Below are 26,163 nucleotides of genomic sequence, written 5' to 3' on the forward strand. Positions count from 1 at the left end.
GGACCTCCCAAAAATAGGAGTGAGAGCTCTCCCAAATGTATGATACAGGGCCACCTGAGGGTTGTTACTGAAATCTGGTTTCATAGCACCTGCTGCCACCCTGCTAATTGTCTGCGAGGGCCGCATAATGGCATGGTGGTGGAAATGGTGGTGGCAGCAAAGCCCAAAATTCGAATGGGCATGTTTGAAATGGCATTGTAAAGGGATGGGGAATATGTATTACACTGTCTTGCTAACTGTTTGTTACATGAGGGAGGGTCCTCACAAATGTAGGAGTGAGAACCCTCACAAATCCGTGTGAACATATGCTAAAGGGGAAGTATAATTTTTTTTTCATTTTTATTTTGAGTTATATACATGGAAATTATGTTTCTTATCATTTTTCCCCTTCAAAAAAAGTTTGGTTTGGTTTGGTTTGGTAGGTCTCTTTAAAAATCCGCAAAACCGGTGCAATAGTCTGACAAAATTATTCCCAGATACCATATGTGAGTCAGAAAGGCATGCAGTCATCTTCTCCATGCTGTTCCCATTTAGTTTTATCTCTTTCCCATCAATTTCAGCTTTTTTCATGCCCCCAGACCTTTTATTTGGGTCCAGCAGAAAAATATTCAGCTGTCCCATTGGCTTGCATTGGATTCCTTATTCGGTACAAATACACGGATATTAGAAATGATTTGTGCCGGTTTTCCCGAATCCGGATATTTCACTATTCTAGCATCACTAGGCCCCACCTGTATTTGAAAACCTGCCAAGCTAAAGCAAACATCTGAGGGCTGATATTTTTAGACTGGTAAGGGGCCATGGATATTGCCCCCCCTGCCAAAAAATTCCAGCCCACACCTGCCCCAGAAAAGGCGTGTTGCCTAGCTCTTCCCACTTGCCCTGGTACAGTGGCAAGTAGGGCAATATTTGTGTGGATGATGACAGCTGTTTAATGGCATCAAGCCCACAAGTTAGACACCTTTATTACTAACTCCATAGTTAGATTGTAAAACAAGACACAAGCAGAATAAAATCCTTTAATTGAAATAATGACACAGACTTTTTTATTTGAAATAAAAATATAAAAGCACAGATATACTCACCTTACGCCTAATCCATTGAAGCCCATGTCACCTGTAAAGAGCATAAAAAATAAACAACCATAATACTTACCTTTACACCTAATCCACCGATATCCATGTCCACTGTAAAAAAAGAAAAATAAGAAACAACCATATCCCTCACCTGTCCAATGTGAAGATAATCCATACTGTCGCACGACAATCCAAATGATTTGGATAGTGGTCACCTCAGTGTTGTGAAAGTTCTCACACAGTGAGTGGTGCCCTTAGGTCATTGATGTTCATCAAGCTTTGAACTCTGGTGATCTTTCTCATGGCAGTTCAGTGCTAGACACTTCAAGAGCAATTATATGCCTATCAGTGTGAACCGGCTGACGGGGAAAGTGGTCACTGATGTCTATCCACATCATCCGGATTGTCGTGGGACTTGGATATATTCAAAATTGAAAAAAAAAAATCTAAAAAAATATGATTCAAACCAATTTTTTTTTTATTACAACAATAGGACCTTTCAGTTTAATTTATAAAAGAAGTAAGAACTGCCAAATACAAAGGACTCAGATAGATGCACCTTGTATTAAACAAAAAGGAGGGTCTTATTTGAGTGAAGTGAATGGTGAAAATGGCAGGGCAAAAACGCAGAGAAAATTGACATGCTGCAGATTATTTTCTGGACCAAATCTGCAAGTCAAAAATACTAAATGTGTGCATGACACTACGTTTCTCATTCACTTTTGTCTCATCAAGTTTTGATTTAGGTTTTGTGAAAAATCCAAGCTGAAAAAAATGCCACTTAAACGCACCCAATCTGCAATGTGTGCACACAGCCTAAAATTTGAAACAAGTTTTTGGAGGCTTATTTAGCATCAAACTGTACCCAAGGAAATGTAATACCCTATGTGTGTGCAATATAATACCAATACATTTTTAGCAAATTTTTTGAGGCTTGTATACCAACGAAATGTACTTCATACCACGGAATAGTCTATAGGTGAGCAATGTAATACCAATACATTTTTAACAAGTTTTTTGAGCCTTTTATAGCAAATAGTGATGAAAATATTCTCAGAGACCAGTTTAATCAGACACTGAAAGACATCACTTCGACATTTGTTTACTCTATCATCTTTACTTCACCCTTATGTGATCCTTTTCACTCTCCTGTCATTGATAGAGACATATAGGGCAAACAGGGTGAGCCGCCGACGAGTGGGGGTGCCACTGCGCAGGTTCTAGGGTGCCAACCTCCGCTGTCAGGCAGGGTGATATAGGCTGTTTTCTAGGGTCAAGCACCCCCTGTGGTGCTTCATATTTGTGTATGTTGGTATTGGTACAGTTTTCACTTTTTATATTTTAATAGATTTGAATAAAGGAATATATTTTTAAGTATAAAGGTTTACAGAAATCTTCTTAGAATACTCTTATTCAATAATTTTTTGATTCTGTGAAATTTGTCTTTCTCCATCCCCACCTGGTCCACATGCAAAGCTTTAATTGTGAGTAGAGATGAGCAAATGCATTAGGAAAATGTTCCCAATCTCAAATTTGGCACGAAAGTAGCACATTCTGATTCATGTTCGCTTTCACAAGCATTTTTACTCAAAGTCGGCAAAAGTCAGTTACAGTTCGGTAAATCATTCCGTTTCCAATAATGCTTTTGTATGAGTTTGGCTATGATACTGGTGCTGCATGATGAGCAGGGAAGACAGGGAGATGTGTTTGATGAGGGGAGCGGGTGTGAAAATGAACTTGTCCTGTGTGAAATCAATCTTCCAGCATCTAAGTAGATTGTGCAAAAACTGTGTGCTAGTCTCCAAAAGCTACATTTGCTACTCCAAATCTTTTGTGCTAAAACTGTGTTTCAGTGGCAAATCAGAAGGCCAGGTTTCCACTTAAAGGGTATCTATCACCCCATTGTAGGCCTATAAGCTAAGGCCACCACTCTGTAACCTGAAAGATATGAAAAACAAGTTAGATTATACTCACCCAGGGGCGGTCCCGGTGCGGTCCGGTCCGATGGGCGTCGCGGTCCGGGTCCAGCGCCTCCCATCTTCATACAATGACATCCTCTTCTTTGCTTCCTGTCACGGCTCATGCGCATGTGTACTTTGTCTGCCCTGTTGAGGGCTGAGCAAAGTGCTGCAGTGCGCAGGCGCAGGGAGAGGTCAGAGAGGCCCAGCGCCTGCGCACTGCAGTACTTTGCTCTGCCCTCAACAGCCTGTGCAGGAGCAGAACAGGAAGCAAAGAAGAGGACGTCATCATATGAAGATGGGAGGCGCCGGACCCAGACCGCGACGCCCATCGGACCAGACCGCATCGGGACCGCCCCTGGGTGAGTATAATCTAACTTGTTTTTCTTATCTTTTAGGTTACATCGGGGGCTTATCTACAGCATTATAGAATGCTGTAGATAAGCCCCTGATGGCAGTGGCCTTAGCTTATAGGTCTTAAATGGGGTGACAGATTCCCTATAAAAATTGTTAGGGCTAATATAGTGGTGCAGCCACAATGCCCAATTAGATACTACAAATCGTTTGTACTAAAACTGTTTTTCAGTGGCAGATCAGATGGCCAGATTTCCACTTAAAAATTGTTAGGCCTAATATAGTGGGGCAGCTACTAAGTGCAATTAGCTACTCCAAATCGTTTGTGCTAAAACTGTGTTTCAGTGGCAGATGAGAAGGCCAGATTTCCTCTTAAAAATTGTTAGGCATAATATAGTGTTGCATCCATAAGGCCCAATTAATTACTCCAAATCATTTGTGCTAAAACTGTGTTTCAGTAGCAAATCAGAAGGCTAGATTTCCACTTAAAAATCTTTAGACATATAAAGGTTGTTCAGGCACACCATCTAAGAAAATAAATAGTGACTATTCATTTAGCGACGTGTGACTGACAGGTGTGGGCCTAAGGTTGTAAAACAGCAGGGTACAAGAGGGGATGTCTACTTACAACATGTGTGGGAAAAAGCAAGGTTGTGGTGGAAGTGGGACCAGTTTGGTGTTTGACGTGCACGTGGGTTAGGTGTTAATTTGAATGAAAGCTTAACTGAACAAACACTGTCTCATCCTATCCTAAGACTACTGACAATGTTGACCTACTCCACTCCCTTTCTTTGGCAACCGCACAGCGGTACGCTTTGTAGATGAGGCTCAGAAAGAGCATCTGCTCCAGTGGATGGCAAGCACTGCATCAAGTGTTCTATTCTCCTCTTCCTCCATTACACACAGTACAATCCTCAGAGGTGGCACCCTTGTTTCCCCATTCGTCAAAAATTTCCAAACTTCCAAATGACTGTGGGGAACCTCAGATAGGCCATTCTGAAGAGCTGTACACACATTGTATTCTATGGGCATCAGAGGTCTGCTCCGAAGCATCACAGAATCCAGAAGAGGGAAGCATCTGCACTGATGACAAGAATTTTTTCATGTGGGATCTGGGGCCAGACAAAGTAGGCTTCGAGCAGAATCAAGACCCTCATCAACAGATGTTAACCAGCAAGGGTGGAGCTGATCCAGATTAGGCTCAGATACCAGAAGTGCATATGGACTATACAGTGGTGTCAGGGCAGGAAAAGGAGGAGGTTGACTCTCAGGGTAAGCAGTATAAGAACAGAGAGGATGATGATGAGGTTGTAGATGCCATTTAATGTGAACCCAGAGGTACACAGCTGAGTAGCTCAGCAGAAGAGATGGAGGAGGAGATTACATTGTGGCTTCCCATATAGACAGTGATGCAACCATGACAAACACTGCATCCTCAGCCCCAACTCTGGCTGTGGCCATCACCCGTCATGAGTGTGCAGTTTGCAGGGGGCAAAAAGGGTTGCATTTTATGAGACTGCAAAGGATGACTCAGCAAAAGTTATATATTAAACTTAAAAAAAACTCAGTGGAGGCAAAAATTGCAATAATATGACAACTACATGCATGAACTGGCACATGCACAATCAACATGAATTAGTGTGGGAATTTCACTGCACCAAAATGCAGACTAGTGTGCGTCACCAACCACCGGTTGTCCCACCAACCCCATCTGTTATGTCTTTCTCGTATTCACTCACTGGTCTCTGGCTGCAGAAACTACAATTGTTTACCCATCACAGTCAGAGTGAGTGAGAGCCAGTCAGCTGTTATGGAAGTAGACATTACTGCTGCTTTTGTGTCACCAAGCACAACACATCTTTCTCAATCCGCCATGACATCTCTGCCTGCAACTCACTCACAGTCCAGAAGTTTGTCCTGTTCTCTGTATTCTGCTCTCTCAGCACACCAGCCAGCCCTCAGTCCCACAGTTGTGGTCACATAAAAGATATTTCCTCCTACACATGGCAAAGCTAAGAGCTCGAACACCACCATATTCAATCTTTTGGCCACAGAAATGCTGCCTTTCCGTCTGGTGGGCACAGACAGTTTCCAAAAGTTGATGGCCATTGCAGTCCCCCAGCAACAGCTGCCAGACACTGTTACTTCTCAAAAAAAGCTTTGCCTGTGCTAGCATCACCCATTCCCTTAAGTAATCTATGTCTGCCAGGGTGCATTTCACCACTGACACCTAGACAAGTAAACATAGGCAGGGGTGTTACATCTCACTGACTGGGCTCTGGCTCTTGAATTCCCAAGGCTTGCAGGACAAACCTTTGTATCTAACAGTTCCTCCAGTGCTTCTGCCTCCTCCACCTCCTCTAGGGCCTCCATCTGTGCCCTAACCACTCCCTTAGTCGGACACGCATTTCAACAGTGCAGATAGAATCTCCCCCACCTCCATACTGCGCAGCCGTGGCTCACCACAATCAGGCAGTGCAGTGTTTAAATTAGTATGCCTTGGAGATCAAAGTCACACAGCTCAATAGTTGTGGACAGGTATCCAGGCCGAGTTAGAGCAATGGCTGTCTCCACTAAACCTTAAGCCAGGGAAGCCTGGCTGCAATAACAGTGAAAACCTGGTGGCAGCCCTACACTGTGGCAATCTTACAAACGTGTCTTGCATGGCTCACGTCCTCAACCTGGTGGTATAGCAATTTCTGCACCACTATCCCGGCCTAGGTACACTGCTGCTGAAATCACGATTGCTGTCTGCTCACTTCCAACGATCACACCCCACAGGTCATCAACTTTCATCGCTAAAGAGGCATTTTGGCCTTTTGATTAGTGATGTTCCAACACAGTGGAATTCCACTCTGCACATGTTGTAGTGGCTGTGGCAGCAGCGGCGAGCCCTGGTGCAGTATGTCCTTTTGCATAGCCTGGGTCAATGCAGTCCGGATGTGGTGCAAATCACTCTTGCGGAGTGTGGGCAGATTAAGAACCTCTGCACTATTCTGCACAGTTTTGAAAGGGCTGCTAAGATGGTTATCACTGACAATGCCATCATCAGCATAACTATTCCCGTCATCAAGATGCTAGAGCACACTTTGAATAGTCTGCATGAGGAAAGGGATGTGCGCATGCTGAGTATCGAAATGTGCTTGTAGACAATCGTAAGAGTGGTTTTCCCTAAGAGAGAAGTGAGGCACAGTGTGTGCATCCCATTTGTAGTTGTCCAACCCGGGAATGTCAAGGAAGGTGTCATCGCCAAAACATTAGAAGCAGCAGCAGTACAAGTCTGTCACGTTGTGAATGACTAGAGAGGATGGTGCAGGAGTATCTGGAGCTCAATATCAATACCATCAGGGGGGATTGACCCTTTTACATTTAGGTCTTCAAAAATTGAATCGTAGCTTGAGCTTGCCTGTCACGCCTTGGAGGTTTTGTTATGCCCGGCAGCCAGCATTCCCTGCTGGTGGTGTCCTGACCATTAACCACATCCGGCTGTCCCCTCAAAGTGTAGACTGCCTAACTTTCATTAAAATGAAAAAGTCATGGATCTCTGATGACTTTTGCACCCCAGTAACAGATTGCGCAGACCAGGCGATGGTTTCATTTTTAGTGTCTTGTATTGATCTCACGCTATTGCAGTCTGTGCCATCTATGTGGTGTCTTCTCTGTTATTGCTACTGCTGCTGATGTTACAAACATTTTTTTGAAATGTGGAGACTCCAAGTTGGGTCTCCATCTGGTGGGTTGCCTGTATTAGAAGGTGTGTCAGAAACCTATTATACTGGTTCTACTCTGGAAATTGATGCCACTTTTGTACTGTGTGGCAATTATTTTTTTAAAGTGTGGAGACTCCACTTTCGGTCTCAATCTGGTGGGTTGCCCTTTTAAGTAGGTCTCCCAGACAGGCAGGCCTGCACTTTCAGTCAACTACCTGTGATACTTTTCTTACATTTTTCTGCCAATTTTATTGCATGAAACTGATGTTTGTGCCATCTGAGTGTGGCTGGATAAAAAAAAAAAAAATAGAGGCATTGCATGAGGTGTGAGGTCTCACAGCTAAGAAGGCTTACACCACTCCCTTAACCACCAGGTTCTCATTAAAACTTAAATTACAAGCTGTAAATGCTGAGACAGACCCTAATACCTCATGCATGGGCATGGCTGACTGCTTCTGTGCCATTATAACAGGTTCTACTGTGGGTCAATTAATCAGTCAACTATCTGTGGTACTTTTCTTAAATTTTTCTATCAACAGTAGTCTATAAAACTGATGTTTGTGACATCTGAGTGTGGTTGGAATAATAGAAAAAATTGGAGGTGTTGCTTGAGGTGTGATGTTTCCCAGCTAAGATCCTCCTTAAAACTTAAATTCCAAGCTGTAAATGCTGGGCCAGACCCTGATACCTCATGCATGGCCAATTTCTACTGTGGGTCAATTGATGCCACTTTTACGGTGTCTGCCCCTAATTTTAGCTGCCTGGGAAGCTTTTTTGTCACCCCTTAAGGGGTTGTCTTTGCATTTGGTTTTGCCTCTCATGGAATCTAATGGGGTTCGGATACATTTGTCGAACCTTTCATCGACCTGTTTGGCGAACGGAGGTCCGATCAGCTAATCCAAACCGAACCTAGAAAGGTTCGCTCATCTCTAATTGTGAGCAGTGACTGTTCAAGTAGTGAAGTATATCGTGGCACTACTGTGTTGGTGCACAAGATAGGTTCCCCAAACCAGTGAACATAAAGTAAAAATAACTTGGCACTCAACTTGCTTCTGGTGATGATTTTAGAATTTGCTTTTTTATTTCAATGGCAGTCCCAATTTTATAATAAACGTTTCGGTCTGCACTAGACCTTCTTCAGTAAACTATGTTGGAAATACATAACAGAAATATCCATAGTTGTACAGATGAATATTACAATAATAGGTAAAGTACAACAAAAGAAGCTAACAAGATAAATCTAACAACAATTGAGTGAATTGTGATGGATTACAGGGTAGGAGAGGTAAGGAGAGGATAAAAGGAAAATCTTTTAACATACCCGACTGCTCAAAAGGTAAGTATGCGATGTCTCTGGATATAAAGATATAAAGTAGGTCCTGGTTCATGGGAGCACTTATGGACCTTAGAGGTAGGATGGTCGCCTTTTGATGTTGAGACATATATCCTATAGTTAGGTGTACAGTGCAGGTGACATAAGCGGTATGACCTGTACGTATACTGACCGTATGGGGTTTGAAGGGTAGTGTCGCTTATGGGCCATGGGCTCCAAATTATCGATATAACGTGGCTGCAACATAATATATGAAAATAGTAACCTGCTCCTAGCATAAGGGAAGTAAGGAACAAGTGCTGATTTAATGGGAGATGTATAGAAGAATTCTCACCTAATGCTGTTTGCACACTGTGACCAGTATGCGTCGGGGCTATACATCCACTATGGTGAACAGGAATGGATAATCAGTGTAATCGCTGCACTGTAAGATATATAGGGGAACCATATATGAGTGCTGTCCCTATTCAGAGGGGTATATAAGGTACAATAATATGGATCTCACCATGTGGGCAGAGGCTGAGTCACATATATTAAGGCAACAGAAATACCACTAGGAAAGGATATAAACGTCTGTAAAAGACAACAGGAATAATCATTTAGTAAGAGGACAATTTGGGAATAGTCCTGCATATACTAATGGACATGTCACTGCAAAGACCATACAAGTAAGTGGTGTGCTATGCCGTAGCTCACCTGGTGTAAAGCAATCTCGTGTGCTTTATGGAGATAAAGGAGGGCGTACCATTACAGGAAGCGTGCCTGTAATGTATATAACAGAACAGAAAGGTAAGTGTCCATAATGTCTATGTTATCAAGTGTGGCTAGTGGCTTACCCATATGTTAGGAATGCTGCGCCTCACAACGCGGTGTCCGCCACTAGTTGCTGGCATAGTGTACCCGGGATATACTTAAATAGAGAGAGGGTGGGACTCGGCGAATGGCCGTAACCGGAAGTGCGTCAGAGATTGTGACGCGCACTTCCGGTGATATCGGGTGCGTCCAGTTGTCATGGTAGCTGACAACTGGAGCGATCACCCGATAGCTGCATGTGAGACATGCAGGAGAGGGAGGTAAATGTAATGGGGCCGGATTGCCGATACTGGAAGTATGTCCCGGGATGTGCTGCGTATATACTGTGTAGTAAAACAGGCAGTGTGATCATGGTAACGGTAAACAAAAGTGGTCACATGATCGCTAATATAGAAGGCTGGTACGCAGAGAATTTGTATCTGAGAACGCATAAAGTAGAAAAAGGGAGCAAAAATAATTGGTATAGCCGGACAAATTATGGAAACACTGTGTACCTAAGGAGACAGTAAATCGCAGTCGGGTAGGGGAAAGAGGAAGGGAGAGTCCAAAGTTAGGGAGGGATCAGGAGGTGACTTGCATGAAGTGGTCAATATAGGCGACTCTGCAGAGAGAGATAAACAAATTAGCAACATCATAAGGGCAGCAAAATTCTATACAGGTATGAACATTGGCATACATTCATAATTGGCAGGTCATGTAAGTTGCATTATACATTAGCAGGATGTAATAAAAATTGAATCAATTCACTGTCTAAGGGACATACAGCTTCAGGTATAGGCTAGTGGATCATAGTCCCTGTTGAGACCTTTTGGTGCTAAGGTCTGCAGCTCGTGGATCCAAAAAGCTTCCCTTTTCTTCAGGAGATGAACCCTAATGCCCCCCCGTCTAGATATCGGAATATGTTCCAGGACCTGGAATTTTAGCTGGGATATATTATGTCCTTTGGAGATGAAATGGAATGGGAGCGGTAGTAGCATGTTTCGGCAACGGATGGTCGACTTATGTTTAGAAATGCGGGATTTGATGGCCTGGGTGGTCTCCCCGATGTAAAGGAGGCCGCAGGGGCATTTGATGGCATAGATTACAAAGGACGTGTCGCACATTGAGAAACATTTGATCTTGTACCTTTTACCAGAATTGGGGTGATAGAAATGGTCCCCCCTAATGACGTTGTTGCATTGATTGCAATGCAAAAACGGAAAGGTGCCTCTCTGCGGTCTACTAAGGAAACGTTGAGTGGAGTCCTCTTTATTACCCCCAAAATCTGCTCTGTCTAAGGAATCCCGAATATTGGCTGGATGTTTATAGCATGGTAAAAAATGTTCCTGAAATTCAGGAATGCCCGGGTGGGCTGTGCGTAATATACTCCAGTGACGTCTTATTGTGTGATGTAAAATGTGTACGTACGGGTGGTACACATGGACGAAAGGGATTCTTTTGTTGACAGGTGAGCGCAATGTGGTAGGGGGGTTAATGGCATCAGTCAGTAAATTAGGGGGGTAGCCCCGTTCTCTAAATTTGGAGTACATTTCATCCGTTCTGATCTTTAGGAGACTGGGTTCCGTAACTATTCTTTGTACTCTTTTGAACTGGGAGCGGGGATAGACTTCTTCGTAGCACTGGGATGTAGACTCTGATAATGTAAGAGACTATTCTTATCAGTTGGTTTTGTGTACAAATCCCTTTTGAGGGTTCCCCATTCATCCCTCATGACCAGGGTATCTAAAAAGTTTACCTGTTGTGTGCTGCTGGTAATGGTAAAGGATAGACCAGGCCATGCTGTGTTGAGGGTGTGGAAGAACAGATCTAACGTTTGTGGTGTGCCTGTCCATAAACAAAACACATCATCGATGTAGCGTTTCCAAAAGGGGCAGTGGGCCTGGAACAGTGGGTCAGGGTATACAATTTATTCCTCAAACAGGGCCATATAGCTATTAGCGTACGGCGGGGCTACATTCGAGCCCATCGCGGTGCCCTTGGTCTGTAGGAAAAAGAGGTCCTCAAACATAAAGAAGTTCTTGGTTAGAACCAAGGTCAGGAGGTCAAGACAAAGATTGATGATGTCTGGATTCAACTGTGAAGAGGTAAGTAAATGTTTTACACTAAGGATCCCCTTAGAGTGCGGGATCGAAGTATAGAGATCCTTGACATCAAGGGAGACTAATAGCAGCTCCCCTGGAAGGGAAGTTAGTTCTTGTAGTTGATGTAAGAAGTCACCTGTGTCAAGCAAAAAGGATGGTAGTTTACGTATCAAGGGAGTAAGTATCTTCTCAAGAAAGATAGCTAGTGGAGAAAGGATTGATTCCGTGGAGGCCACGATCGGGCGGCCTGGAGGATGTTCAAGATTTTTGTGAACTTTGGGCAGTATGTAGAATACCGGTGTGATAGGATAGGTCTTGGTCAGGTATTCCTGTGTTTTCTCGTCAATTACACCTCTGTCTATGTAGGGGATAAGAGTATCTTTAATAAGGTCTCTGATCGTGGTGGAGGGGTCCGCTGACAGTGGTTGGTAGACTGTACTATCGTTAAGTTGTCGATACACTTCCTTAATGTAGTCGGTCTTGTTCATGACTGCAATCGCCCCGTCTTTGTCTGCTGGTTTGATTATTATGTCCTTGTCATTACGTAGTGACTGTAAGGCTTGGAAGTCTAGGGCACTGAGATTGGGGGAGGTGTGTAGCTTCTGTGCCTCAATGTCCTGGCGAAGTCTAGCAAAAGCCTGATCAACAAAACCGATAAATGTCTCTACGTCATGAGAGCCCTTAGGGGGCCTATATGTGCTTTTATTACATAGGCCCAAACTTAGAGAAGAAATTATAGGGTCCGTAGGACATGAAGAAGAGGTAACTGGTGTATCAGAGTTTTCAAAATGTACAAGCAGCCTTAAACGGCGATAAAATCGGTGTAAGTCCATATCCATATCAAAGGTGTTGAACTTATATGAGGGACAGACAGAGAGTCCCTTCTGTAATACAGTGTGTTCGGCAATACTCAGAGTCCTGGATGATATATTGATGACTAGTGGTGATTTACCTGAGACCGAGTCACTCTGTAGAAATTTGTATCTCTTTTTCCGTTGGCTCCTGCGGGTCCTCTTCTTCTTTGCTGTCGACGTCTTCTCTGGCCTAAAAAATTGCCGGGTCCGCTGAGGTTGTCACGTCTGTCAGATTCGGAACCTGAAGTAGAAGGATCGTTAGAGGAATGGTAGTCTGACCGAATAGTATTGGGACGGAAAGAGGATCGATCCTGCCAGTGATAGACCCGATTATTGTCGTAGTCGTCTAAGTCTCTCTGGAATTTGATCCTCTTTCTATTTTCTGTGTCCCGTCTATGTTGGTCAGTGACTGTTTTGATTCTAGTTTTCAGGGTGTCCAACTCCTCGGCTATACTAGAGGAGGTCAATTGTGTCTCAATATTTTTAATAGTTTCTTTACTGGAGGCAATAGCTCCCTGAAGATGTTCAACTGTTAGAGTCATTAAGTCAAATGAGCATTTATTCAATATTTGCTCGTATTTTAAGCAGAATTCTTGACAGTCACTGAATAGAGTAGGGCGAAGAGGGACCCTAAGTCCTCTTGGTATTCTTTTCACATGTAGGTATTCAAAAAGAGTGGCACAATGGAGTTCCAGATTGATCTGGCGTCGCTGTTCGCGCTCCAGATCCCTCCCTCTTGTTTCTCTCGGGGGAATTTTGAGAAAATCACTAGAGAGATTTAACTTGGACAGTATATTATTAGTTTCATCAAGATTATACGAAAATGTCAAAGATGACATGCTAGACAGTGTGCTCACGTAAGGGAAGACAAATAGTGAAGTATATTGTGGCACTACTGTGTTGGTGCACAAGATAGGTTCCCCAAACCAGTGAACATAAAGTAAAAATAACTTGGCACTCAACTTGCTTCTGGTGATGATTTTAGAATTTGCTTTTTTATTTCAATGGCAGTCCCAATTTTATAATAAACGTTTCGGTCTGCACTAGACCTTCTTCAGTAAACTATGTTGGAAATACATAACAGAAATATCCATAGTTGTACAGATGAATATTACAATAATAGGTAAAGTACAACAAAAGAAGCTAACAAGATAAATCTAACAACAATTGAGTGAATTGTGATGGATTACAGGGTAGGAGAGGTAAGGAGAGGATAAAAGGAAAATCTTTTAACATACCCGACTGCTCAAAAGGTAAGTATGCGATGTCTCTGGATATAAAGATATAAAGTAGGTCCTGGTTCATGGGAGCACTTATGGACCTTAGAGGTAGGATGGTCGCCTTTTGATGTTGAGACATATATCCTATAGTTAGGTGTACAGTGCAGGTGACATAAGCGGTATGACCTGTACGTATACTGACCGTATGGGGTTTGAAGGGTAGTGTCGCTTATGGGCCATGGGCTCCAAATTATCGATATAACGTGGCTGCAACATAATATATGAAAATAGTAACCTGCTCCTAGCATAAGGGAAGTAAGGAACAAGTGCTGATTTAATGGGAGATGTATAGAAGAATTCTCACCTAATGCTGTTTGCACACTGTGACCAGTATGCGTCGGGGCTATACATCCACTATGGTGAACAGGAATGGATAATCAGTGTAATCGCTGCACTGTAAGATATATAGGGGAACCATATATGAGTGCTGTCCCTATTCAGAGGGGTATATAAGGTACAATAATATGGATCTCACCATGTGGGCAGAGGCTGAGTCACATATATTAAGGCAACAGAAATACCACTAGGAAAGGATATAAACGTCTGTAAAAGACAACAGGAATAATCATTTAGTAAGAGGACAATTTGGGAATAGTCCTGCATATACTAATGGACATGTCACTGCAAAGACCATACAAGTAAGTGGTGTGCTATGCCGTAGCTCACCTGGTGTAAAGCAATCTCGTGTGCTTTATGGAGATAAAGGAGGGCGTACCATTACAGGAAGCGTGCCTGTAATGTATATAACAGAACAGAAAGGTAAGTGTCCATAATGTCTATGTTATCAAGTGTGGCTAGTGGCTTACCCATATGTTAGGAATGCTGCGCCTCACAACGCGGTGTCCGCCACTAGTTGCTGGCATAGTGTACCCGGGATATACTTAAATAGAGAGAGGGTGGGACTCGGCGAATGGCCGTAACCGGAAGTGCGTCAGAGATTGTGACGCGCACTTCCGGTGATATCGGGTGCGTCCAGTTGTCATGGTAGCTGACAACTGGAGCGATCACCCGATAGCTGCATGTGAGACATGCAGGAGAGGGAGGTAAATGTAATGGGGCCGGATTGCCGATACTGGAAGTATGTCCCGGGATGTGCTGCGTATATACTGTGTAGTAAAACAGGCAGTGTGATCATGGTAACGGTAAACAAAAGTGGTCACATGATCGCTAATATAGAAGGCTGGTACGCAGAGAATTTGTATCTGAGAACGCATAAAGTAGAAAAAGGGAGCAAAAATAATTGGTATAGCCGGACAAATTATGGAAACTGTCATGATCTCTGCAGGCAGAGATCATAGCAAGCCTATAGAGGGACAAGCTCTCGGAAGATGGAACTATACTGACCATGAACTAAGCCTGCCGCGCAACTAGAAATAGCCAGGTAGCATTTCCTATTTATCGCTAGATGCCCAGCTCTGGCCTAAGACCTAAATAGCTAGCAAAGGGAAATATAAGACCTGGCTCACCTCTAGAGAAATATTCCAAAGAAGACAGTAGCCCCCCACATATAATGACGGTGAGTTCAGATGAAACAACAAACGCAGCAGGAAAATAGTCTTAGCAAATTTGAGGTCCGCTTACTAGATAGCAGAAGACAGATAGTATACTTTCATGGTCAGCAGAAAAACACTAACAAAACACCATCCAGAGATTACCTTAAACTCTGGCATTAACTCATAACGCCAGAGTAGCAATCCCTGATCAACGAGAGCTTTCCAGACACAGTAACAAAACTTCAGCTGTGAACTGGAACAAATAGGCAAAACAAAACATGGACAAAAGTCCAACTTATCTAGTAGCTGTCTAGAAGCAGGAACAAGCACTGAGAGGCATCAGATAACATTGTTGACCGGCAAGAAACCACCAGAGAAATGAGCTTAAATAGCGACACCCACTACTGATGGAACCAGGTGAAACAGGAAAGAGGATGACAAGTCCAATTCCACAAGCGGCCACCGGGGGAGCCCAGAATCCAAATTCACAACAGTACCCCCCCCTCAAGGAGGGGGCACCGAACCCTCACCAGATCCACCAGGGCGACCAGGATGAGCCCTATGGAAGGCACGAACAAGATCAGAAGCATGAACATCAGATGCATTGACCCAAGAATTATCCTCCTGGCCGTAACCCTTCCAGTTGACCAGATACTGGAGTTTCCGTCTGGAAACACGAGAGTCCAAAATTTTCTCCACAACGTACTCCAACTCACCCTCAACCAACACCGGAGCAGGAGGCTCAACTGAAGGTACAACAGGTACCTCATACCTGCGCAATAACGACCGATGAAAAACGTTATGAATGGAAAAGGACGCAGGGAGGTCCAAACGGAAAGAAACAGGATTAAGAATCTCCAATATTCTATAAGGGCCGATGAACTGAGGTTTAAACTTAGGAGAAGAGACCCTCATAGGGACAAAACGAGAAGACAACCACACTAAATCTCCAACACAAAGCCGAGAACCAACACGACGACGACGGTTGGCAAAACGCTGAGTCTTCTCCTGGGACAACTTCAAATTGTCCATAACCTGCCCCCAGATGTGATGCAATCTCTCCACCACCGCATCCACTCCAGGACAATCCGAGGATTCCACCTGACCGGAGGAAAATCGAGGGTGAAACCCCGAATTACAGAAAAACGGGGACACCAAGGTGGAAGAACTGGCCCGATTATTGAGGGCGAACTCTGCCAATGGCAAAAAAGCAACCCAATCATCCTGGTCAGCAGAGACAAAACACCTCAGATATGTCTCAAGGGTCTGATTAGTCCGCTCGGTCTGGCCATTAGTCTGAGGGTGAAAAGCAGATGAAAAAGACAAATCTATGCCCATCCTAGCACAGAATGCCCGCCAAAATCTAGACACAAATTGGGTACCTCTGTCAGAAACAATATTCTCAGGAATACCGTGCAATCGGACAACATTCTGAAAAAACAGAGGAACCAACTCAGAAGAAGAAGGCAACTTGGGCAGAGGAACCAAATGGACCATTTTAGAGAAACGGTCACAGACCACCCAGATGACAGACATCTTCTGGGAAACAGGCAGATCTGAAATAAAATCCATCGAGATGTGTGTCCAAGGCCTCTTAGGAATAGGCAAGGGCAACAGCAGTCCGCTAGCCCGAGAACTACAAGACTTGGCCCGAGCACAAACGTCACATGACTGCACAAAGACTCGCACATCTCGTGACAGGGAAGGCCACCAGAAGGATCTTGCCACCAAATCCCTGGTACCAAAAATTCCGGGATGACCTGCCAATGCAGAAGAATGTACCTCAGAGATGACTCTGCTGGTCCAATCATCCGGAACAAACAGTCTATCAGGCGGACAACGATCCGGTCTATCCGCCTGAAACTCTTGCAAGGACCGCCGCAGATCAGGAGAAACGGCCGACAAAATTACTCCCTGCCTAAGGATACCTGTGGGTTCAGAATTACCAGGAGAGTCCGGGTCAAAACTCCTAGAAAGGGCATCTGCCTTAACATTCTTAGAACCCGGTAGGTATGACACCACAAAATTAAAGCGAGAAAAAAAATAAAGACCAGCGCGCCTGTCTAGGATTCAGGCGTCTGGCAGTCTCAAGATAAATCAAATTTTTGTGGTCAGTCAATACCACCACCTGATGCCTAGCCCCCTCGAGCCAATGGCGCCACTCCTCAAACGCCCACTTCATGGCCAAAAGCTCCCGATTCCCAACATCATAATTCCGCTCTGCGGGCGAAAATTTGCGAGAAAAGAAGGCACAAGGCCTAATGACGGAGCAGTCGGAACCTTTCTGCGACAACACTGCCCCAGCTCCGATCTCCGAAGCGTCAACCTCAACCTGAAAAGGCAGATTCACATCAGGCTGACGCAACACAGGGGCAGAGGCAAAACGGCGCTTAAGCTCCTGAAAGGCCTCTACAGCATGAGGGGACCAATTAGCAACATCAGCGCCTTGTCTGGTCAAATCAGTCAGTGGTTTAACGACATCCGAAAAACCAGCAATAAATCGGCGGTAAAAGTTGGCAAAGCCCAAAAATCTCTGAAGACCCTTAAGAGAGGAGGGCTGAGTCCAGTCACAAATAGCTTGCACCTTGACGGGATCCATCTCAATGGAAGAGGGAGAAAAAATATACCCCAAAAAGGAAATTTTCTGGACCCCAAAAACGCACTTAGACCCCTTCACACATAAAGAATTAGACCGCAGAACCTGAAAAACTCTCCTGACCTGCTGGACATGAGAGTCCCAGTCATCAGAAAAAATCAGAATATCATCCAGATATATTATCATAAATTTATCCAGAAAATCGCGGAAAACATCATGCATAAAAGACTGGAAAACTGAAGGGGCATTAGAAAGACCAAAAGGCATGACCAAATACTCAAAGTGGCCCTCGGGCGTATTAAATGCGGTCTTCCACTCATCCCCCTGCCTGATCCGCACCAAATTATACGCCCCACGAAGATCAATTTTAGAGAACCACTTAGCACCCTCTATACGAGCAAACAAATCAGTAAGCAATGGCAATGGGTATTGATACTTAACAGTGATCTTATTCAGAAGCCGATAATCAATACATGGTCTCAAAGAGCCGTCTTTTTTTGAGACAAAGAAAAACCCAGCTCCCAAGGGAGAAGAAGATGGACGAATATGTCCCTTTTCCAAAGACTCCTTTATATATTCCCGCATAGCAGCATGTTCCGGCACAGACAAATTAAACAAACGACCCTTTGGATATTTACAACCCGGTATCAAATCTATGGCACAATCGCACTCACGGTGCGGAGGTAACGACCCAAGCTTGGGTTCGTCAAAGACGTCTTGATAATCAGAGAGGAACTCAGGGACTTCAGAGGGAATGGACGACGAAATAGAAACCAAAGGTACGTCCCCATGAATACCCTTACATCCCCAGCTCAACACAGACATTGCTCTCCAGTCCAAGACTGGGTTGTGAGACTGCAACCATGGCAATCCCAGTACCAGATCGTCATGTAAATTATACAGCACCAGGAAACGAATAATCTCCTGGTGATCCGGATTGATACGCATGGTTACTTGTGTCCAGTATTGTGGTTTATTATTAGCCAATGGGGTGGAGTCAATCCCCTTCAGAGGAATAAGAGTCTCCAAAGGCTCTAAATCAAAACCACAACGATTGGCAAAGGACCAATCCATAAGACTCAGAGCGGCGCCAGAGTCAACATAGGCGTCCGTGGCAATGGATGACAAAGAGCAAATCAGGGTTACAGACAAAATAAACTTAGACTGAATGGTGCCAATGGAAACAGACTTATCAAGCTTCTTTGTACGCCTAGAGCATGCTGATATAACATGAGTAGAATCCCCACAATAGAAACACAATCCATTCTTCCGTCTAAAATTCTGTCGCTCGCTCCTGGACAGAATTCTATCACACTGCATACTTTCTGGCGTCTTTTCCATAGACACCGCCAGATGGTGCACCGGTTTGCGCTCCCGCAGACGCCTATCAATCTGAATAGCCATTGTCATGGACTCATTCAGACCTGCAGGCAAAGGGAACCCCACCATAACATCCTTAACGGCATCAGAGAGACCTTCTCTGAAAGTTGCCGCCAAGGCGCACTCATTCCACTGAGTAAGCACAGACCATTTACGGAATTTTTGGCAGAAAACTTCAGCTTCGTCTTGCCCCTGAGATAGTGCCATCAAAGTTTTTTCTGCCTGAAGTTCCAAATGAGGTTCCTCATAAAGCAAGCCCAAGGCCAGAAAAAACGCATCCACATCGCGTAACGCAGGATCCCCTGCTGGCAATGAGAAGGCCCAATCTTGAGGGTCACCCCTGAGCAAGGAAATCACAATCCTAACCTGCTGAGCAGGGTCTCCAGCTGAACGAGACTTCAGGGACAAATAAAGCTTACAATTATTTCGGAAATTCTGGAAGCTAGCTCTATTCCCTGTGAAGAACTCCGGCAAAGGAATTCTCGGCTCAGATACCGGAGCATGTACCACAAAATCTTGTAAATTTTGTACTTTCGTGATGAGATTATTCAAACCCGCAGTTACACTCTGGAGATCCATTATTGTCAGGTGCACACAGAGCATACAGAGATTAGGAGGAGAGAGAGAAAAAAGACTGCAGCAAGGCAGACTGGAGGAAAAAAAAAAAAAAAAAAAAAAAAAAAAAAATTCCAGCAGACTTCTTATAACTCTCCTTTCTCAACCTGGGTCTTTAACACTTCATGGGCCGGTCAAACTGTCATGATCTCTGCAGGCAGAGATCATAGCAAGCCTATAGAGGGACAAGCTCTCGGAAGATGGAACTATACTGACCATGAACTAAGCCTGCCGCGCAACTAGAAATAGCCAGGTAGCATTTCCTATTTATCGCTAGATGCCCAGCTCTGGCCTAAGACCTAAATAGCTAGCAAAGGGAAATATAAGACCTGGCTCACCTCTAGAGAAATATTCCAAAGAAGACAGTAGCCCCCCACATATAATGACGGTGAGTTCAGATGAAACAACAAACGCAGCAGGAAAATAGTCTTAGCAAATTTGAGGTCCGCTTACTAGATAGCAGAAGACAGATAGTATACTTTCATGGTCAGCAGAAAAACACTAACAAAACACCATCCAGAGATTACCTTAAACTCTGGCATTAACTCATAACGCCAGAGTAGCAATCCCTGATCAACGAGAGCTTTCCAGACACAGTAACAAAACTTCAGCTGTGAACTGGAACAAATAGGCAAAACAAAACATGGACAAAAGTCCAACTTATCTAGTAGCTGTCTAGAAGCAGGAACAAGCACTGAGAGGCATCAGATAACATTGTTGACCGGCAAGAAACCACCAGAGAAATGAGCTTAAATAGCGACACCCACTACTGATGGAACCAGGTGAAACAGGAAAGAGGATGACAAGTCCAATTCCACAAGCGGCCACCGGGGGAGCCCAGAATCCAAATTCACAACAGGAAACACTGTGTACCTAAGGAGACAGTAAATCGCAGTCGGGTAGGGGAAAGAGGAAGGGAGAGTCCAAAGTTAGGGAGGGATCAGGAGGTGACTTGCATGAAGTGGTCAATATAGGCGACTCTGCAGAGAGAGATAAACAAATTAGCAACATCATAAGGGCAGCAAAATTCTATACAGGTATGAACATTGGCATACATTCATAATTGGCAGGTCATGTAAGTTGCATTATACATTAGCAGGATGTAATAAAAATTGAATCAATTCACTGTCTAAGGGACATACAGCTTCAGGTATAGGCTAGTGGATCATAGTCCCTGTTGAGACCTTTTGGTGCTAAGGTCTGCAGCTCGTGGATCCAAAAAGCTTCCCTTTTCTTCAGGAGATGAACCCTAATGCCCCCCCGTCTAGATATCGGAATATGTTCCAGGACCTGGAATTTTAGCTGGGATATATTATGTCCTTTGGAGATGAAATGGAATGGGAGCGGTAGTAGCATGTTTCGGCAACGGATGGTCGACTTATGTTTAGAAATGCGGGATTTAATGGCCTGGGTGGTCTCCCCGATGTAAAGGAGGCCGCAGGGGCATTTGATGGCATAGATTACAAAGGACGTGTCGCACATTGAGAAACATTTGATCTTGTACCTTTTACCAGAATTGGGGTGATAGAAATGGTCCCCCCTAATGACGTTGTTGCATTGATTGCAATGCAAAAACGGAAAGGTGCCTCTCTGCGGTCTACTAAGGAAACGTTGAGTGGAGTCCTCTTTATTACCCCCAAAATCTGCTCTGTCTAAGGAATCCCGAATATTGGCTGGATGTTTATAGCATGGTAAAAAATGTTCCTGAAATTCAGGAATGCCCGGGTGGGCTGTGCGTAATATACTCCAGTGACGTCTTATTGTGTGATGTAAAATGTGTACGTACGGGTGGTACACATGGACGAAAGGGATTCTTTTGTTGACAGGTGAGCGCAATGTGGTAGGGGGGTTAATGGCATCAGTCAGTAAATTAGGGGGGTAGCCCCGTTCTCTAAATTTGGAGTACATTTCATCCGTTCTGATCTTTAGGAGACTGGGTTCCGTAACTATTCTTTGTACTCTTTTGAACTGGGAGCGGGGATAGACTTCTTCGTAGCACTGGGATGTAGACTCTGATAATGTAAGAGACTATTCTTATCAGTTGGTTTTGTGTACAAATCCCTTTTGAGGGTTCCCCATTCATCCCTCATGACCAGGGTATCTAAAAAGTTTACCTGTTGTGTGCTGCTGGTAATGGTAAAGGATAGACCAGGCCATGCTGTGTTGAGGGTGTGGAAGAACAGATCTAACGTTTGTGGTGTGCCTGTCCATAAACAAAACACATCATCGATGTAGCGTTTCCAAAAGGGGCAGTGGGCCTGGAACAGTGGGTCAGGGTATACAATTTATTCCTCAAACAGGGCCATATAGCTATTAGCGTACGGCGGGGCTACATTCGAGCCCATCGCGGTGCCCTTGGTCTGTAGGAAAAAGAGGTCCTCAAACATAAAGAAGTTCTTGGTTAGAACCAAGGTCAGGAGGTCAAGACAAAGATTGATGATGTCTGGATTCAACTGTGAAGAGGTAAGTAAATGTTTTACACTAAGGATCCCCTTAGAGTGCGGGATCGAAGTATAGAGATCCTTGACATCAAGGGAGACTAATAGCAGCTCCCCTGGAAGGGAAGTTAGTTCTTGTAGTTGATGTAAGAAGTCACCTGTGTCAAGCAAAAAGGATGGTAGTTTACGTATCAAGGGAGTAAGTATCTTCTCAAGAAAGATAGCTAGTGGAGAAAGGATTGATTCCGTGGAGGCCACGATCGGGCGGCCTGGAGGATGTTCAAGATTTTTGTGAACTTTGGGCAGTATGTAGAATACCGGTGTGATAGGATAGGTCTTGGTCAGGTATTCCTGTGTTTTCTCGTCAATTACACCTCTGTCTATGTAGGGGATAAGAGTATCTTTAATAAGGTCTCTGATCGTGGTGGAGGGGTCCGCTGACAGTGGTTGGTAGACTGTACTATCGTTAAGTTGTCGATACACTTCCTTAATGTAGTCGGTCTTGTTCATGACTGCAATCGCCCCGTCTTTGTCTGCTGGTTTGATTATTATGTCCTTGTCATTACGTAGTGACTGTAAGGCTTGGAAGTCTAGGGCACTGAGATTGGGGGAGGTGTGTAGCTTCTGTGCCTCAATGTCCTGGCGAAGTCTAGCAAAAGCCTGATCAACAAAACCGATAAATGTCTCTACGTCATGAGAGCCCTTAGGGGGCCTATATGTGCTTTTATTACATAGGCCCAAACTTAGAGAAGAAATTATAGGGTCCGTAGGACATGAAGAAGAGGTAACTGGTGTATCAGAGTTTTCAAAATGTACAAGCAGCCTTAAACGGCGATAAAATCGGTGTAAGTCCATATCCATATCAAAGGTGTTGAACTTATATGAGGGACAGACAGAGAGTCCCTTCTGTAATACAGTGTGTTCGGCAATACTCAGAGTCCTGGATGATATATTGATGACTAGTGGTGATTTACCTGAGACCGAGTCACTCTGTAGAAATTTGTATCTCTTTTTCCGTTGGCTCCTGCGGGTCCTCTTCTTCTTTGCTGTCGACGTCTTCTCTGGCCTAAAAAATTGCCGGGTCCGCTGAGGTTGTCACGTCTGTCAGATTCGGAACCTGAAGTAGAAGGATCGTTAGAGGAATGGTAGTCTGACCGAATAGTATTGGGACGGAAAGAGGATCGATCCTGCCAGTGATAGACCCGATTATTGTCGTAGTCGTCTAAGTCTCTCTGGAATTTGATCCTCTTTCTATTTTCTGTGTCCCGTCTATGTTGGTCAGTGACTGTTTTGATTCTAGTTTTCAGGGTGTCCAACTCCTCGGCTATACTAGAGGAGGTCAATTGTGTCTCAATATTTTTAATAGTTTCTTTACTGGAGGCAATAGCTCCCTGAAGATGTTCAACTGTTAGAGTCATTAAGTCAAATGAGCATTTATTCAATATTTGCTCGTATTTTAAGCAGAATTCTTGACAGTCACTGAATAGAGTAGGGCGAAGAGGGACCCTAAGTCCTCTTGGTATTCTTTTCACATGTAGGTATTCAAAAAGAGTGGCACAATGGAGTTCCAGATTGATCTGGCGTCGCTGTTCGCGCTCCAGATCCCTCCCTCTTGTTTCTCTCGGGGGAATTTTGAGAAAATCACTAGAGAGATTTAACTTGGACAGTATATTATTAGTTTCATCAAGATTATACGAAAATGTCAAAGATGACATGCTAGACAGTGTGCTCACGTAAGGGAAGACAAATAGTGAAGTATATTGTGGCACTACTGTGTTGGTGCACAAGATAGGTTCCCCAAACCAGTGAACATAAAGTAAAAATAACTTGGCACTCAACTTGCTTCTGGTGATGATTTTAGAATTTGCTTTTTTATTTCAATGGCAGTCCCAATTTTATAATAAACGTTTCGGTCTGCACTAGACCTTCTTCAGTAAACTATGTTGGAAATACATAACAGAAATATCCATAGTTGTACAGATGAATATTACAATAATAGGTAAAGTACAACAAAAGAAGCTAACAAGATAAATCTAACAACAATTGAGTGAATTGTGATGGATTACAGGGTAGGAGAGGTAAGGAGAGGATAAAAGGAAAATCTTTTAACATACCCGACTGCTCAAAAGGTAAGTATGCGATGTCTCTGGATATAAAGATATAAAGTAGGTCCTGGTTCATGGGAGCACTTATGGACCTTAGAGGTAGGATGGTCGCTCTATGATGTTGAGACATATATCCTATAGTTAGGTGTACAGTGCAGGTGACATAAGCGGTATGACCTGTACGTATACTGACCGTATGGGGTTTGAAGGGTAGTGTCGCTTATGGGCCGTGGGCTCCAAATTATCGATATAACATGGCTGCAACATAATATATGAAAATAGTAACCTGCTCCTAGCATAAGGGAAGTAAGGAACAAGTGCTGATTTAATGGGAGATGTATAGAAGAATTCTCACCTAATGCTGTTTGCACACTGTGACCAGTATGCGTCGGGGCTATACATCCACTATGGTGAACAGGAATGGATAATCAGTGTAATCGCTGCACTGTAAGATATATAGGGGAACCATATATGAGTGCCGTCCCTATTCAGAGGGGTATATAAAGTACAATAATATGGATCTCACCATGTGGGTGGAGGCTGAGTCACATATATTAAGGCAACAGAAATACCACTAGGAAAGGATATAAACGTCTGTAAAAGACAACAGGAATAATCATTTAGTAAGAGGACAATTTGGGAATAGTCCTGCGTATACTAATGGACATGTCACTGCAAAGACCATACAAGTAAGTGGTGTGCTATGCCGTAGCTCACCTGGTGTAAAGCAATCTCGTGTGCTTTATGGATATATATATTTTCATATATTATGTTGCAGCCACGATATATCGATAATTTGGAGCCCACGGCCCATAAGCGACACTACCCTTCAAACCCCATACGGTCAGTATACGTACAGGTCATACCGCTTATGTCACCTGCACTGTACACCTAACTATAGGATATATGTCTCAACATCATAGGGCGACCATCCTACCTCTAAGGTCCATAAGTGCTCCCATGAACCAGGACCTACTTTACATCTTTATATCCAGAGACATCGCATACTTACCTTTTGAGCAGTCGGGTATGTTAAAAGATTTTCCTTTTATCCTCTCCTTACCTCTCCTACCCTCTAATCCATCACAATTCACTCAATTGTTGTTAGATTTATCTTATTAGCTTCTTTTGTTGTACTTTACCTATTATTGTAATATTCATCTGTACAACTATGGATATTTCTGTTATGTATTTCCAACATAGTTTACTGAAGAAGGTCTAGTGCAGACCGAAACGTTTATTATAAAATTGGGACTGCCATTGAAATAAAAAAGCAAATTCTAAAATCATCACCAGAAGCAAGTTGAGTGCCAAGTTATTTTTACTTTATGTGACTGTTCAAGTAGGCACATAAATAGAATAGTTGCAATGACTATAGCGTTACCATCTTTGTGGAGTCCTCAAAGTCTTGGAGAACCGCACAAATGTCAAATATCCGTGCCCACTCCTCTTTTGTTATGTGTGGAGGCTGACCAGAATACTGACGGGTGAGCTGTTTTGGAACTGGTACTTAACCATTGGTCTATTCTGCTCACAAAGCCTTTCCTCTATGCGCAGTGTGGAGTTCCATCGCATGTTGACTTTGCACACCAGTCGGTGAGCTGGCACTTGCATGTGCTGCTGCTGCTGCACTGCCAGGTCGGCAGCAGCTGTAGTCGAATTGTGGAATTGGGTGCTGACGCAATGTACCTTGACCAGAATACCAGAAACTCTGGCATATCTTTGTATGTTTTCAGAGACCGCTGAACTAGCAGGTTGAGAACATGTGCCAAGCATGATACATGTGTGAGCTTGCCAAGCTTCACAGCCGCCACAAGTTTATGCCCATGACAATGCCTGTTTGGAGGATCAGCGCCAAATATCAAATATCTGTCTGTCTGGTCTGTTATTCATTTAAGTAACTCTGCCTCGGTGTGCGATTTCACTGCTAGACAAATGAGCTTCAGCAGTGCCTGTTATTGCTTCGCTGAGGCATGCTGCAGAGCTTCCAGCTGATGTGTAAGACAAGAGGCCACATCAGGGATGGAGGATAAGATGGAGTAGGAGGGTGTGCAGGGCCTGCCATAGGAGATGCAGG

This window comes from Ranitomeya variabilis, chromosome 1 (genome assembly GCF_051348905.1).
Source record: "Ranitomeya variabilis isolate aRanVar5 chromosome 1, aRanVar5.hap1, whole genome shotgun sequence".
In the NCBI taxonomy this organism is placed as follows: Eukaryota; Metazoa; Chordata; class Amphibia; order Anura; family Dendrobatidae; genus Ranitomeya; species Ranitomeya variabilis.